The 13,945-nt window shown below is 38.5% G+C and overlaps 1 long non-coding RNA gene across 1 annotated transcript in view; it reads right to left on the reverse strand.

Moving 5' to 3' along the window:
- LOC144365288 (uncharacterized) overlaps nucleotides 1-13,945 on the reverse strand; it is a 245,585-nt gene that overhangs the window by 210,767 nt on the left and 20,873 nt on the right. The window contains exons 2-3 of the long non-coding RNA XR_013423594.1: nucleotides 5,312-5,497; nucleotides 4,171-4,263 (exon numbers count right to left, since the gene is read on the reverse strand). This is a non-coding gene — a long non-coding RNA (uncharacterized LOC144365288). The remainder of the gene's footprint in view (nucleotides 1-4,170; nucleotides 4,264-5,311; nucleotides 5,498-13,945) is intronic.

The following is a 13,945-nucleotide window of genomic DNA, read 5'->3' on the forward strand; positions in this document are numbered from 1 at the left end:
TGGTTTGGGAATTGGTGATCCAGACCAAGGAATTATGTATGCAAGAGACCAGAAAGGATATTGCAAGAGCTGAAAGAAATTCAGTCTTATTAAAAATAAAAAAAATATGAGGAGAGACAAGGAAGAAGTGGCAATAACAGAAGGAAAATACCTGTCAATATGACAAAAACCTTTTAGGGACCTCAGCAGCTCAAGGTCCAACATGAAGGCCCATCACATTTCTTTAATAGTTCTTTAATCTACTTTCACCAGCACCCACTGGCTATGAGCTAACACAGTGAGACCTATATTTAGGCAAAAACAATAATTGCAATAATCATCTGGAAGAATGCCATCCTGCCTTGAGTTTTTTTTTTTTTTAAGTGGGAGAATATTAAGATGTCTTCCAAATAGAGGTTCTTAAAAAGCAAGAGACTGGATAGAGGGAGAGATGAATTACTGATAAACAGCAGGAACAATCAGTTAGCTGCCATTGTAGTGTAGAACATTAAATACAGCTATTAGATTTGCTGTCACTTAAAATAATGATCTAAACTATTTATAAGCTAAGTAACTGACTACACCAAGTCTCATCTTCAGTATTTCCATTTTGTCTTTACTTGGGCAGGAACAGCAGAGTTCTCCCCAAATGATTAATGAAGATATGTTTAGAAAAGAATGGTGCTTGAAGGTCCTAAGTGGTGGTAAGTTGGTCCCTAATCTGTGGCTGCTTTCCACATGGAAATATGAAGATACATCATTATAACACAATGATGTATAAACAACTAAGTTTTCCATAACACAATGTAGACAAGTTTGAGCAATGAATTCTAGTCATCCATTTTACCCAGAAACAATGTAACTCTACATTCATTATATTTGTTTTTATAATGAAGAATATAAAAGCAATAAAGCTGATAAAGAAAAACTTTGTCATGTGAACTATTTTAGCCTCAAAGTATCGCTTTACCTCCAGAGAAAAATCAGCACAGGGAAAAATATTGAAGGAAGCTTTCAGATATCAACATATTGAATTTACCTAATGCAAGATCTCAAAATGTCTAACTGAACATGTTAGAATCATTCCTATTATTCCCAGTGACAGACATAACATAAACATGCATTAAAACTAGTAAAAATGGAATTATCTGACCGTTGTTTGACAAATAATTGCTTCAAACAATGACTTACAACATACAAACTGATCTCATCTTACTGATAAGTTATGAAAACTGATGCAACATGAAAAGGTTATGGCTGTTTTTTCAAGATGGCAGAATAGAGAAGGTGGCTTTCCTGGCGACTCCATGGCATAAAACCAAGGAAGTACTTGGGCAGCTTCTCAGCAAGGTGGGTTAAAAAAAAAAAAAAAAAGGCTGGAATTAACACAGGACATTCAAAGCCACTCAGGGCCTCAGGAAGTTGAGCATAGTAAAGAAATCCCAGCATCATTGCTGCTGCTGCTGCTGCTGCTGCCAGCGTGAACTAGAACCATCCCTCCATGAGCAAAGTGGAGGGATAAGGGGGTTAAAGGAACCTTCATTTTTAGGAGGCCTTTGGCGTGTCTGGTATGGAGTCAAAGACCCTGCAGGCTCACCTGAAAGGCTGCTGCAGGATATCCTTGTGTGGGAAAGAAGCCACATTTCCCCGGGCTGCCCACAGGGGACAGAGGAATGAGCCATTGTGCAGCTGCACCATGGGGCCCAGTAGCTGGGGGAGCAGGTTCCTGGCCAACCTGAGCTTGGCCCAAAATACACTTAGACAATCCACGTCACATGACAGAAAGTACCCACGTGGCCGGGGGTGTGGTGGGGAGGGGGGAAAATCAAACAGTACACATTAAAGCCACCCAGGGGCTTTTTTAAAACACCCATATTGGGGTCTTATCCAGAATTTGTGATTTAATTGTTCCAGTAGGTAGATACTTTAGCATCCGTACTTTTTAAACAACAGATCTCACTCCAGTCCCCATTTCATATGAGAATCACCTATGGACTTTCAAACCAAGCCCAATGCCAAAATTGGTTAAATTCTGGGGCAGCACCCAGCTACAGTTTATAAAAGCTCACAGCCCAGAAATTGACAGAACTTCTTTTAAAAAATTGATGAGAGCACCCAAATTTGCCTTTATTAGAAGATACTATGAATAGATAATCTCTCGGGCATTGTGGTGGCAGATTATGCTCTATATATCCGTCAACGTGAATTGTTCTGTGGCCGTAGACTACAGTGGGGCTGTCACTTCTAAGACAATAGATGAACTAGAGCCCATAATATTTTCAAAATTCATTCATACACCACATTTTCTTTATCCATTCATCTGTTGAAGTGTACTTATGTTGGTTCCATAACTTAGCTATTGTGGTGTAAATACACAGGGGAATATTATTCAGCCATAAAGAGGAATGGCTTTGATATTTACAAGTAAATGGATGGATCTGAAGACCATCATGCTAAGTGAAATAAGTGTGTCCCAAAAAGCCAAAAGTTGAATGTTTTTCCCAAGATGTAGAAACTAACCCACAATGGGGGCGGTGAGGGGAGAAAAAATATTCAGTAGATTAGACAAAAGGAAATGAAGCAAAGGAATGAGGATAGGAAAAGGAAAGAATGAAAATGCATCAGACATAATTTTCCCATGTACATATATGAAAATATCACAATGACTCCCACCTCATGCACATGCACATCCACAAGAATGGGATCCATCTTATCCTAGGATAAGATGTATTCCATACTTGTATAATTATATCAAAATGGATTATAATGTCATATATAACTAAAAAGAACCAATTTTATTTTAGTATACAGAGTCTTTTGGAATATCACCATTTTGAAAAGAATCTATAAAGACAACATTCCTAAGGAAGGTCAGGCATTGTCACTACATGAAAATAAAATACATAAAATAATTCAAGAGATAAATAAGATAATTATAAGAGGACCAACATTAAGGCATAGTCAAACAATGCTGAATCAGAGGACTTAAGGCCATGCGTTATTAGACAAATAGATTTTAAAAACTATTCTGTTATACATGACAGCAGAATGCTTTTCAATTCACAGTACACACATGGAGCACAATTTTTCATTTTTCTGGTTGTACCTAGAGTCACACCATTCCTGTCTTCATACATGTACCTGGGGTAATGATGTCCATCTCATTCCATCGTCTTTTCCACCCCCATACCCCCTAGATAAATTCTTGTAGCCTCTTCTTTCCCAAAGTTATGCGGGCATTCCATGGAAATATGCAAAGTTGTTTGCCTTTGCTACTCAGGGTATGGTCCTAGGACAAGCAGCATCACATAGGCTCTTGTTTAAAATGCAGAATCTCAGGTCACACATAAAACAAACCAAGTCAGAATCTGCATTTAACAAGATTCCCCAGGTGATACATATGCACCTTCAAGTTTTAAAAACACTTCATCAATCAGTGGAGGCCTGTGATATCAAGTCTTCTGACTCAACACAAACATTTTACACAGAATTCACCTTCAGATTTCCTAGGAGCAGTGAGAATGTGTGAAACATGGGATGGTTCCCACACAGGGGCTATAGACGACCTTGAAACTTGATACCGGGGATTTAGTCGCTTATCTAGTCAATCCATGGGAAGAACTCCTATTCGGAACCAACTTTAAGGTTCCTGCCCATGTGACAATGACATCTCAGGGGAGACGGAAGCTTACATTCAAGTATCTTACATTCAGTTTTACTAAGGAAAAGCCCATTTTTTGTTTCCTGGACACATCCTAACTGTTCACAAGAGGATGAGGCCAGGAAACGGGGATTGAATCCTATCAACTTTAAAAACCAAGATCTTAATCAGGAAAAGGGCACATGGCACATCGCACATCCCAGAGCTTGACACTCTACAGAAAAGTTTGAATTTTTAACCCTTAGCTATCTATATCCCATTCTTTTTTTCCTCTGGAGCTTTTTATAAGAATTATTTTTGTAGTGATTAAGCCATTTACTGGTGGATAAGATCTCTTGACATTAGTACAAAAATTACCTGGAACTTATGAAAGCTTTTGAGTTTTGCTATGAAAGAAAAAATTTGCTTTATGATTATGATACCATTCATCTTTCCTCTACTCTCTCTCCATTTTCATGAACAGATACCAATGCAATACATAAGATGAACAAATGGGATGATTTGGATATGAAGCATCCCCAGGGACTCACGTTTTGAAGGCTTGGTCCTTGAGGCAGCAATGTTCAAAGGTGGGGCCTTTGAGAAGTGCTCAGATTCGGACATGAAGTATCTCCCCAAAACACCTGTATTAATACAGAAAGTGAAATGATGAGATATGATGTCTGTAACCTAGTAAGTGGATTGATCCAGTTGGAGAATTAATAATGGCTAGAAAGTGGGTTGCTGGAGGCATGCCCTTGGGGATTATATCTTGTCTCATCTCCTTTTCCCGCCCCTTCACCCTCCCTTTCCTTCCTGGCCTCTATGTCCCCTAGCTCTTCAGCCACAATATTCTGCCCCACCTTAGACCCAGATGAATGAAGTCAGCTAATCATGGACTGAGATGTCTGAAACCTTGAACGAAATAAACCTTCCTTCCTCTCAGTTGTTCTTGTTAGATAAGTGACAAAGAAACCGACTTAAACAGAATTCATTATTGAGAAGCGACATCCTTAGTGAGACTAACCTGACCATGTGGGTTTCTTTCATTTTTTTAATATTCATTTTTAGTTGTCAATGAACTTTTATTTATATGAGGTGCTATCAAACCCAGTGCCTCATAAATGCTAGGCAAGCACTGTACCACTGAGCCACAATCCCAGCCCTGAGATGTAGTTTTGAAGCACACTAGACACACACACACACACACACCTACCTGGACAAGCCTATTCTGTTCAAGGAACACCAGACAGCCTAGAATGCATAGAAATTGGGAATATGTGAGATGAGGTCAGAGAGGTAGGCAGTGGCCAGTCCAGAGAGAGGAAGTAGGGAATCTGGTTTGAATGGAGCTCCCCACATACAGAAAAGAGTGGAGAAGCAGTCAAGTAGACAGTTGCATAAATTAGGACATAACTGACAAGACTCGCTGCTAAATGAGCTATGAAAGGAGAACAAAAAAGAGGATTTGAAGATGTCTTGTAGCCATTTCTTTAAACCAAGGGGAATATGGGCCTATAAGTAAGCATAGGAGGAACTTTTACAGGGGAAGGGTCCAGGTTATTCATTGGAGAAAAAACATTGAAGAATGAAGGACAACATATCCGTTTCTGCCCTAAAGGAGCAAATTACTAAGTGGAGGAACACAGAAGGAAGAAATTTCAATAAAATGGGGTCAGTGCTCCCACTCACAGTATGCTTATCGTGTTGTACAAGTCCCTGGGAAGGACACGGGCACCATTCTTTGGAGGTTAGGGTGGACTTCCTGGAAGAGGTGACCATCCATTGCTTGAATGAAGATCCAGTGGTAAAGAACTTTGCGTTCTCACGAAGCTTCAGATGGTCGAGATGGAGCGCAAGGCAGGAAATAGAGTAGGGCTGGAAAGATAAAGACACATGGACCATGAAAAACCCTTTAGATGATAATCAGGCTTTGTAGATATGCAAAGGACAATGGGATGTCAGAGGAAGTGACATGTAAGCGGGGAAACCCAGAAGACAATATTCCCCTTCTGTTCACATTTCATTGGCAGAAACCCAACATGGACCTCACAGAGCTGCATGGGCAGGGGAGCAAGTTTGCCCATGAGCCCAGGAACAAATAGGCGAGTTGTAGCCATGTCTACCGCAGGGGAAGAACAATGATCTTATTAAATACCAAGTCATCAAATCATCCATCTTCAGTGGGAAAAATGGAAGTGTAAAAAGTGATTAAAGTTCCAATCTGTAAATATCCATCTACTGCTATAATATATAAATAAAAACGTATGTACACTGTCACCAAATTGGAGCTCTCTGCCAAATGCCTGAACTCCTGAAACAGGAACAGGGAGAGCCCAGGATGGCTGCCAATTGGAAGAAACTTGCCAAGTATGTTAAGATACCATGGACAGAGAAAATAGTGATTTCAAAACTGATCTCCAAACAGAAAACCACAAGTACAGATGCTTCAAATTGCTGTGGAGGGCCGTGTGTGTGTGTGTGTGGCCAAGGGAGTAAAGCAATGATTGATTTTTTAACAATGGTGTGATTCTCCTGAATAACTAAAAAAATCAGCCAGCTTTTGATATTACAGGGAAAGTCCAGTCTGATATGATCTCTGCTGAGCTCATGGATGCTTGAGCTCCATTACCTTAGCCTTATTTAGGTGAGGGACTTGGCATATGTTTGGATTTGGATAGAACCCAAATTAACCCCAGGTTCTGCTGTGTAGTCTTGGACAATAGATTCAAACTTGTGAGCCTCAGGTTCCCCATCTACTATATGGTCATAATAATGCATATTTTACTATGTTGTTATAAAGATCAAGCTCTTAAAACCTGTAAATCACATAATACCAGGCTTGACTTGTCATGAAATCTCAATTAATGGGAACTCCTCAACCTCATTTTTCAGTTCTCTGGGCTCAGGAGCAGTTTTTGGATAAAACCCATTTTTAAGCTATTTAAATTCAAAATAACATGACTATTTTAAAATGTACAAAATAATTATATACAGGAATTTTTATAAAGTTCATCTTAATTAACCAGTTTTGTGATTTAAAAACACATGAATCCTATTAAGATCAGATCAATTATTTTTCATAAAGTGCTGACAAGTCAAGTCAGATATTTGCCCCATGTTTTCCCCATTTGCTAGAGATTATAGCTGTCCTGGCAGAGGGTACAGTAACACCCATTCATACCCACAGGGTCAACAGAACACCTCACAGTGTTCAAAAAAGATCCATAAACACATAGCCTACAATGGGCCCTCGGGTACCCCTAAAATTCAGCACTGTATTAAGAGGCTTTAAACATCAACCATCTATTCTACAGATCCCCTAGGAGATCTGATCTGATCTGTTCCAGGGCTCATGCCACAGAACAAACAGGTCACAAAGAAGGAGGGAGAGAATTAAGGAGGGCCAGGACATTTGTGCTTAAATATTAGTTCTATAAAACAAACGAGGGTTAAATATGAAAGGCATGTAAGGTTTAAAAGCACTGTGTCACTTCCTATGCAAATTCACCAGGCTGCCAACATAGGAAGGAAAGACAAAACCATTAAGGGAACTCTGAAATCTGGTTTCAGAGAACAGTAAGACCAAAGCAGATGACCCAACATTCTGAAACTATGAGGTTCAGCTCATCAATAGCTCACTCACTAGGGCCCAAGTTCTTTCATTCTATTCCTATTGCCTCTGCACATGCTCAGGACAAAACAGACACAGGCTGTAAAGTAAGAATTCACTTCAAATCCCACTACTCTGATCTGCAGTTCCCGATTCAGTCTTTCTTGTGAGAGGAGTGCAGAACATGCATTAAAGAGGGAGCCAGAAAGGGGTGGTCAAGTGCACAGTAGAAACTCACGGCTCACCAAGAGCCCTGCCTTGATCCCTAATGGTAAAAGTGACTTTACTAAATTACATTGCGGAACCTTGGTTGTATTCCCTGTTTTATGAATGCTTAACCAGCTGATCTCTTTGTAAGAGCTTCTATATCCCAGAACAATCCCAGACCTATTGTCTAGAGTTGTTATAGCATCTCTCCTCACTCTCCACCATAATCTGATTTAAAATTACATGGCCTGCCCTACCCCTTATATTGTCTTATCATCTCTAAAAATCCTATGAAATCTTCCACTTGTTTAATTGTCTACATCTAAGCCATTTGTTATGATTTAAGATATGAGGTATCCCCCAAAAGCTCATGTGTGACACAATGCAAGAAAGTTTAGAGGTAAAATCATTGGGTTAAGGCTCTCATAATCCAATCAGTGCATTAATTCACTTGAATGAATTAACTGGGTGGTAACTGCAGGAAGGTAGGGTGTGGCTGAAAGAAGCAAATCTCTAGGGAAATGCCTTTGGGGTGTATATTTTGTCCCTTGTGAGTGGAGCCCTCTGCTTCCTGTGGACCACACCTGAGCTGTTTTGCTTCACCACACTCCTCATCCATGGTGTTCTGTCTCATTTCAGGCACAGAGCAATGGAGCTATCAACCGAGACCTCTAAAACCATGAGCACCAAATAACCTTTTTCTCCTCTCAAATTGTTCTCCTCAAGCCTTTTGGTTACAGAGGCAAAAAGAAAAAAAAAAAACACGCCTTAAACAGCATTCATATATAACAATACTCTTACCAGAGAAATAACAACTGGTGCATATTCACCTGTCTTTTTAAGCAAGTCAGAATAACCATTCCTCCAGCCTTGGTTCATGGCTTCAAAAGCTCTAACTCTTCGGCTGGAGTTCTGCTGGAAGTGCAGGTTATGTTCTGTCTTATAGGAACAAATTCTGGAAGCATTTAATGCACTTGAATTTCATGACAAGGTAAAAAAAATGCTACTCATTTATTTTCCTGTCAACAAAATATATCATTGTATACCCAGTGGCCTTTCACACATTAAAAAAAAAAAATCATGATGAAATTCTCATTTCTGAAGCTGCATCATGCTTCCTATCTACTTCCTGGTTAATACACTTACTTCACAAAGTTCAGGACTTTTACATGTTGAAAGTCATTGAAAATATACACACTACACCATATTCTTGTGGAAGATATCTAAGGATGTCTCAAGGCAAAAAAAAAAAAAATTCCACAAAATATATTTAAATAATTTTAACAACTTTATTCCCAGCTTAAAAAATATAATGATTAGTTACATATGTTTTAAAGTTTTAGCATGCCAAAAAATTCTATAATTTAAATCTTCTGTCTGGATTTGGGGAGGGGGTGGGGGGAAGCTAAATCTCAAACCTGCCAATTAGATAAAAAGGAAAAAAAAAAAGACTATATTTTAGCATAACCTAAGCCAAGCAAATCTGTTTCTTGGCCCTCTGATGGGTAGTTGATGATCCTCTTTGGAAATTTAGACTTCCTCCCTTCCTTCTCCATTTCCTTGGCAGCCGTGAGTATTTTCTGGGTCACTCCTTTCAGGCCTCCTCCACTTTCCCCCAGTAAGTCACCGCCGACTTGTCTTTATCTGTCTAGCACACTTTAGCTGGGGCTGCTGGTAATTTATAAACCTGAGAGCCGTTTTCAACAAAGTGAAGCTTTAAACATTAACAAGACGTGTGTTTGGGGACATCTACAGGCCGTCTGCTGCCATCAGAGAAGGGAAGGAGCCAGCCCAGGTGAAGGATTGGGCTACTCCAGGTCAGGGCATCATCACATCCTGCATGCCCATCTTTTCTCCACCAATTAACCTTCTCATGTGTCACCATTCCAAAAGACGACTCATGGATCTTCAATTCATCATCCACATAAATCTACCAAGTCCAGTCTATAAATATCTATTAAAATATTTTCTTGAAATGATTATATTCTCTACCACATATTTCAAAAAAATATTTCGAAGCGACTCACTTTTGTAATAGCTCTGGGTTATTAAAAAGTTAGGTAAGTCATTTCATATTCAGACCTCAAAGTACTTTGGAAAATCTAATGACAGAAGAGAACAAAAAGTTGCATGCTCTAAGATTGAAAACAGGTATTGAAATAGTCAACATTTGCTGGATACAGTGGCACACTCTGGTAATCTTAGACTCAAGAGGCTGAGGCAGGAGGATTGTAAGCTCCAGGCCAGCCTTAGCAACTTAGTTTAAAAGATTAAAAAGGGTGGAGGATGTAGCTCAATGGTAGAGTGTCCCTAAGTTCAATGCCAATACTGGAGCAGGGATAATCTGATTGATAAATGTTAGGTATAATTATAATAAACACTATTATCAGACTCCAATATAAGTTAATATAGCAGAAAGTGCTTATATAATCAACACCACAATCATCCACAACCCTAGGAGTTAACTCTTTCAGAGATAAGAAAACAAAACAGTGGGAATTACTTCCCAGTAATGGGGTAGAGCCAGAATTCCACTCCAGGATCAATTCCAGTGTCCTTGCATTTAAAATTGCTCTGATCTTCTACACAGATAAAGGAATTTCAACCATATCAAATCAAATAACACCACTCTTCAAAACATTATATAACTTCTTGATCTTCTGAAAGACAGAAAATACAATCTGCCTACAAACTTAAAAATATAGAATGCCCTGTTACATAAAGCAGACATAAAAAGAATGCAATTTATAGTACTATTTCACTATAATTCAATATGTCAATATATTAAAGAAATACCGATATAAACAGCCCAAAATGCAAACTGGTATAGACATGCTACATTTTTAACTCCAGGATCTTATGTAGTTTTGTCAGTGATGAGATTTGTCATAATGAGGAACAACTCTTGGTAAAGTCCCAGATAGAATGAAGTAAAATCTTTATGTACACAACAGTTGCACTCTAGCAAATTCAGTTGATACTTTAAAATGCATAAAAATACCATATATTTATATGTGAAAAGATAATTTGACTTTCCTTCCAGATTTTTAGGAGGCTTTTGCTTATATGGATGTCTGGTAGGACATTGAAGTCAGCAGCCCAGGAGATGATTATTTATCCTGCAGGACTCTCCTGAACATTGTCAGACCACCACCTGTCTGTTTCTTGCTCACTAAATGCCACCAGGGCCTCTCAGTCACTGGGACCACCACAAACACCCCCACCTTCCCAGATTTCCACACCCTGGCTTAGTGGGCAATTGCCCTTCCTGAGGACCTGGTGTAACTGATAGAATGGATGGTACTCTGAAAACAAAGAAAGGGAAAAAATAAAGCCAGAAACTAGCTAGAGATGGGAACATTTTCTTTAGAATACTAAACTCTAAGGAAAACTGACTTTGAACTTTAAACAAAAATAGATCTTCCAAGCTCTTCTAGCATTTTGTTCTAACATTTTCTCCCTTCTCCCCAGCAGAAGGCATCCATCCCCTGACATCACCATGCACTTGGCTCTTTCCTGGATCCTTTTCTAAAGGAGCTTTGGAGGGATATAATCTACTGAGAGGGAAAGTTCATCTGCTCTCATCATCTCTGACAAGCTTCATCACCTCCCCTCTTTTGTTATCATTCTTCCATTATTTCTAGCAAATACTGCAAGGAAGCAGAGAGACAAAAAATGAGCCCCAAGAACAAACTTTTTTGATAAAAGTGAACTGATGCTACACAAAGGGGCTATGACTCTTCTAGAAATTTCACTCACTCAGCAACATTACTAGGCTCCTTCAACTCGCCAAATGCTGTGTTCTGTATAGACCCTCCATCTGAAAGGGCATCGTGCTTAGTGGGAAGACAGAATAGTTTCAAGACACAGTGGAAAAATACTATAAGTTTAGGATGGTATCCATAATATGGAAATTCACAGAAATGATGACCCACCAATTCTTGAAGAGAAAGAAACCCAAGGCTCTGAAGAGTGAGGTGGGGAATGAAGAAAAGCATGTTTCCAGCATCAGGAATAACGTTTAAAGACTTAAGGTCAAGAGAACTTGCTTGAGCCAGGAAATAGTGACTAATTCAGCTGTTCTTGGACGGGACTGAAGTGACATGGATTCAAGTTACACGTGTTAGAAGGTGGCAGATCATACTGGGTCGTATTTGCCCTGTTAGAAAGACTAGACTTTACCCTGAATCACATGGGATCCTTCTGTAAGGTTCTCATTAGGAGATTTTTCATTTTAAAAACAACATTTCAGCTCCTTCTGGAGAATAGCTTAGAGAAGGGCAGTGGTGGAGGCAAGGAGACCAGTAGCAAAGATCTGTGTTGTTCCAGGTCAAAGATGAGGGCGGCTGGGGCTGAAGTAGTCCTGTGAGGGTACACAGAAGGGGCCGCTCTCAGGTATGATGGACAAAGGAGACAACAGGATCAGGCGACTGCCTGAATCACAGAGGTGAGGGTGGCACCTATGCAGGCCTCTTGCCTAGTCCCCTCAGTGGAATGTGGTGCCATCTACCAAGATGGCGGTCACAGAAAGGGAAGCTAGAGTGAAATGAGAAGGTCAGGGGTAAATTTTGTGGCAAAACATCCACTTACAACTAATGTCTCAGTGACCAATTTTCTGTTCAGAGCTATTTATTTTTTAGAAGATCAAAACTAAGGGAGGCTTTGATTTTCAGTGATCTTATGTTCAAAAGAAGTACGTTGAGCATGGAGGAGGAGAGAAAGCAACTTAATCCCAAATTAGCAGCTAATTAATTTAAGCAAATGATATAATCAATGGGGGAAAAGAAAACATGATTTCAAATCCCTGATCAGCTGTTTGTTAGCTGTGCAAGTTTTACAAGTCTCTGCCTCTGACTACCTCATTTCTTAGCGTTATGAAAAAAATTAAATCAGATGCAAAAAATGTCACATACCACTTACTACAAAGTACTCAAAAATGTTTCTTATTTCTCATTCTAACAAGTTGATCATTAAGTGAAGTCTTCCTTAAGTAAAAGGGCAAAATACAATGTTCCTAAAAGTAGTTAGCTCTGTGGCTTGGGGCAGGATAAAACTTCTAATACTCATTAACTATACAAGTTATCCAAATATCTTAAAGCTCAATGTCCCCATCTTTTATATATGAATATGGCATCTACTTTGCAGGTTTTTCCAAAGATAAGTGAAATGACATGTGAAAATACCTAAAATAATTACAATAGTAGATGCTCAATAAATCCTTCTAAGTAAGCATAGGTGGCAAATATTTTAATCCAGTAGTTTAGAAAGGAGATAAGGATGAAGGCCTAAGTGGGGTCTTCTAAATAGAGAGGATAGTTGATGTAAGGTTGAGATTGGGAACAGATGCTCAAAGAGGGAAAATGCATTTACTCTTCAGGAGAGCCTATATTTAGAGAAGATGGGAAAGAAGAGATTAGTCAAAGGAAAATAGAACCAAGGATTAAAGTGCAACAAATACTATCAGATTAGAGGGAGGAAGTAGGGACTAATCAAGTAGTAAATGGAGCTCAGAAGTAGATAATGAGAGACGCCAAGCAAAAGGCTTTGAATTGTGGAAACTGGATATGAAGGATGAAGAGCAGTTGCTTTTGAGCTTACAAGAGAGTGAACTAGTACAAAGTGAAGAAGTCAGTAAATATATACCAGTTATCAAATATAATTTACAGACTGTGTGTAAATGAGACTATCTAGATACTTGTTTGTTTTTCCCCCCCTTTTTAAAATTGGCTTTGAGGTGGAGAGGCTACTTTGGTTGAGTCAGATAATGAGATCTGCAAAATTGTTGCTTTGAAAAAGTCAACCTGAATGAATATAAGGGCCTCCAAACTTGTGGAGCATACAACACTGGTAGTGAAGGTTTGAACTACACTGTTAATGAGTTTAATAACTGTTTTCATATGTACTAACATTGTACATATATAAGTTTTACAAGTTTATGTTTTAAAAAGTGAAGCCTCTAAAATGTATTTTATTACCCAATACTGTAAATACTATCCCACTTGATACTGCTGAGCTAATAGTGAATAACAATGTTTTGAAAATGTTTCATGAAAACTTAAACATATATTCTCAATGAAAAAAAATTTGAATAGTATTTTTTATTTTTTATATGCCAGTGAAAATACTAGATGTATTTGCTATATTACATAAGGGTGACGAGACATCTGACTTTATGACTATTGCTTTCACTATTGCTTTCACTTTAGAGTGTTACAATTGTCCTTGTGTTAAAATACAAAAAATGCACTATTGATTCAGATAATTTACCCATAAAAATAAATTATCTGTTTAATGCTTTCCCCCATATATAATCCTTTGAAGAATGTTTTGTTTTTAATTTCTGTGCCTGATATATCCTTGTCATTTTTTCTATTCTTAACACTTTGTTATTTTAGATTTGTCTCTTGGGAACAGAATATATTTGAACTTGAGTTTTTCTTCTCTCATTCAACATGAAATTTTATACTTATTAAATTACAAACATTTGTTCTTTCATATATGTGTTT

The sequence above is a fragment of the Ictidomys tridecemlineatus genome, chromosome 7 (genome assembly GCF_052094955.1).
Source record: "Ictidomys tridecemlineatus isolate mIctTri1 chromosome 7, mIctTri1.hap1, whole genome shotgun sequence".
NCBI lineage: Eukaryota > Metazoa > Chordata > Mammalia > Rodentia > Sciuridae > Ictidomys > Ictidomys tridecemlineatus.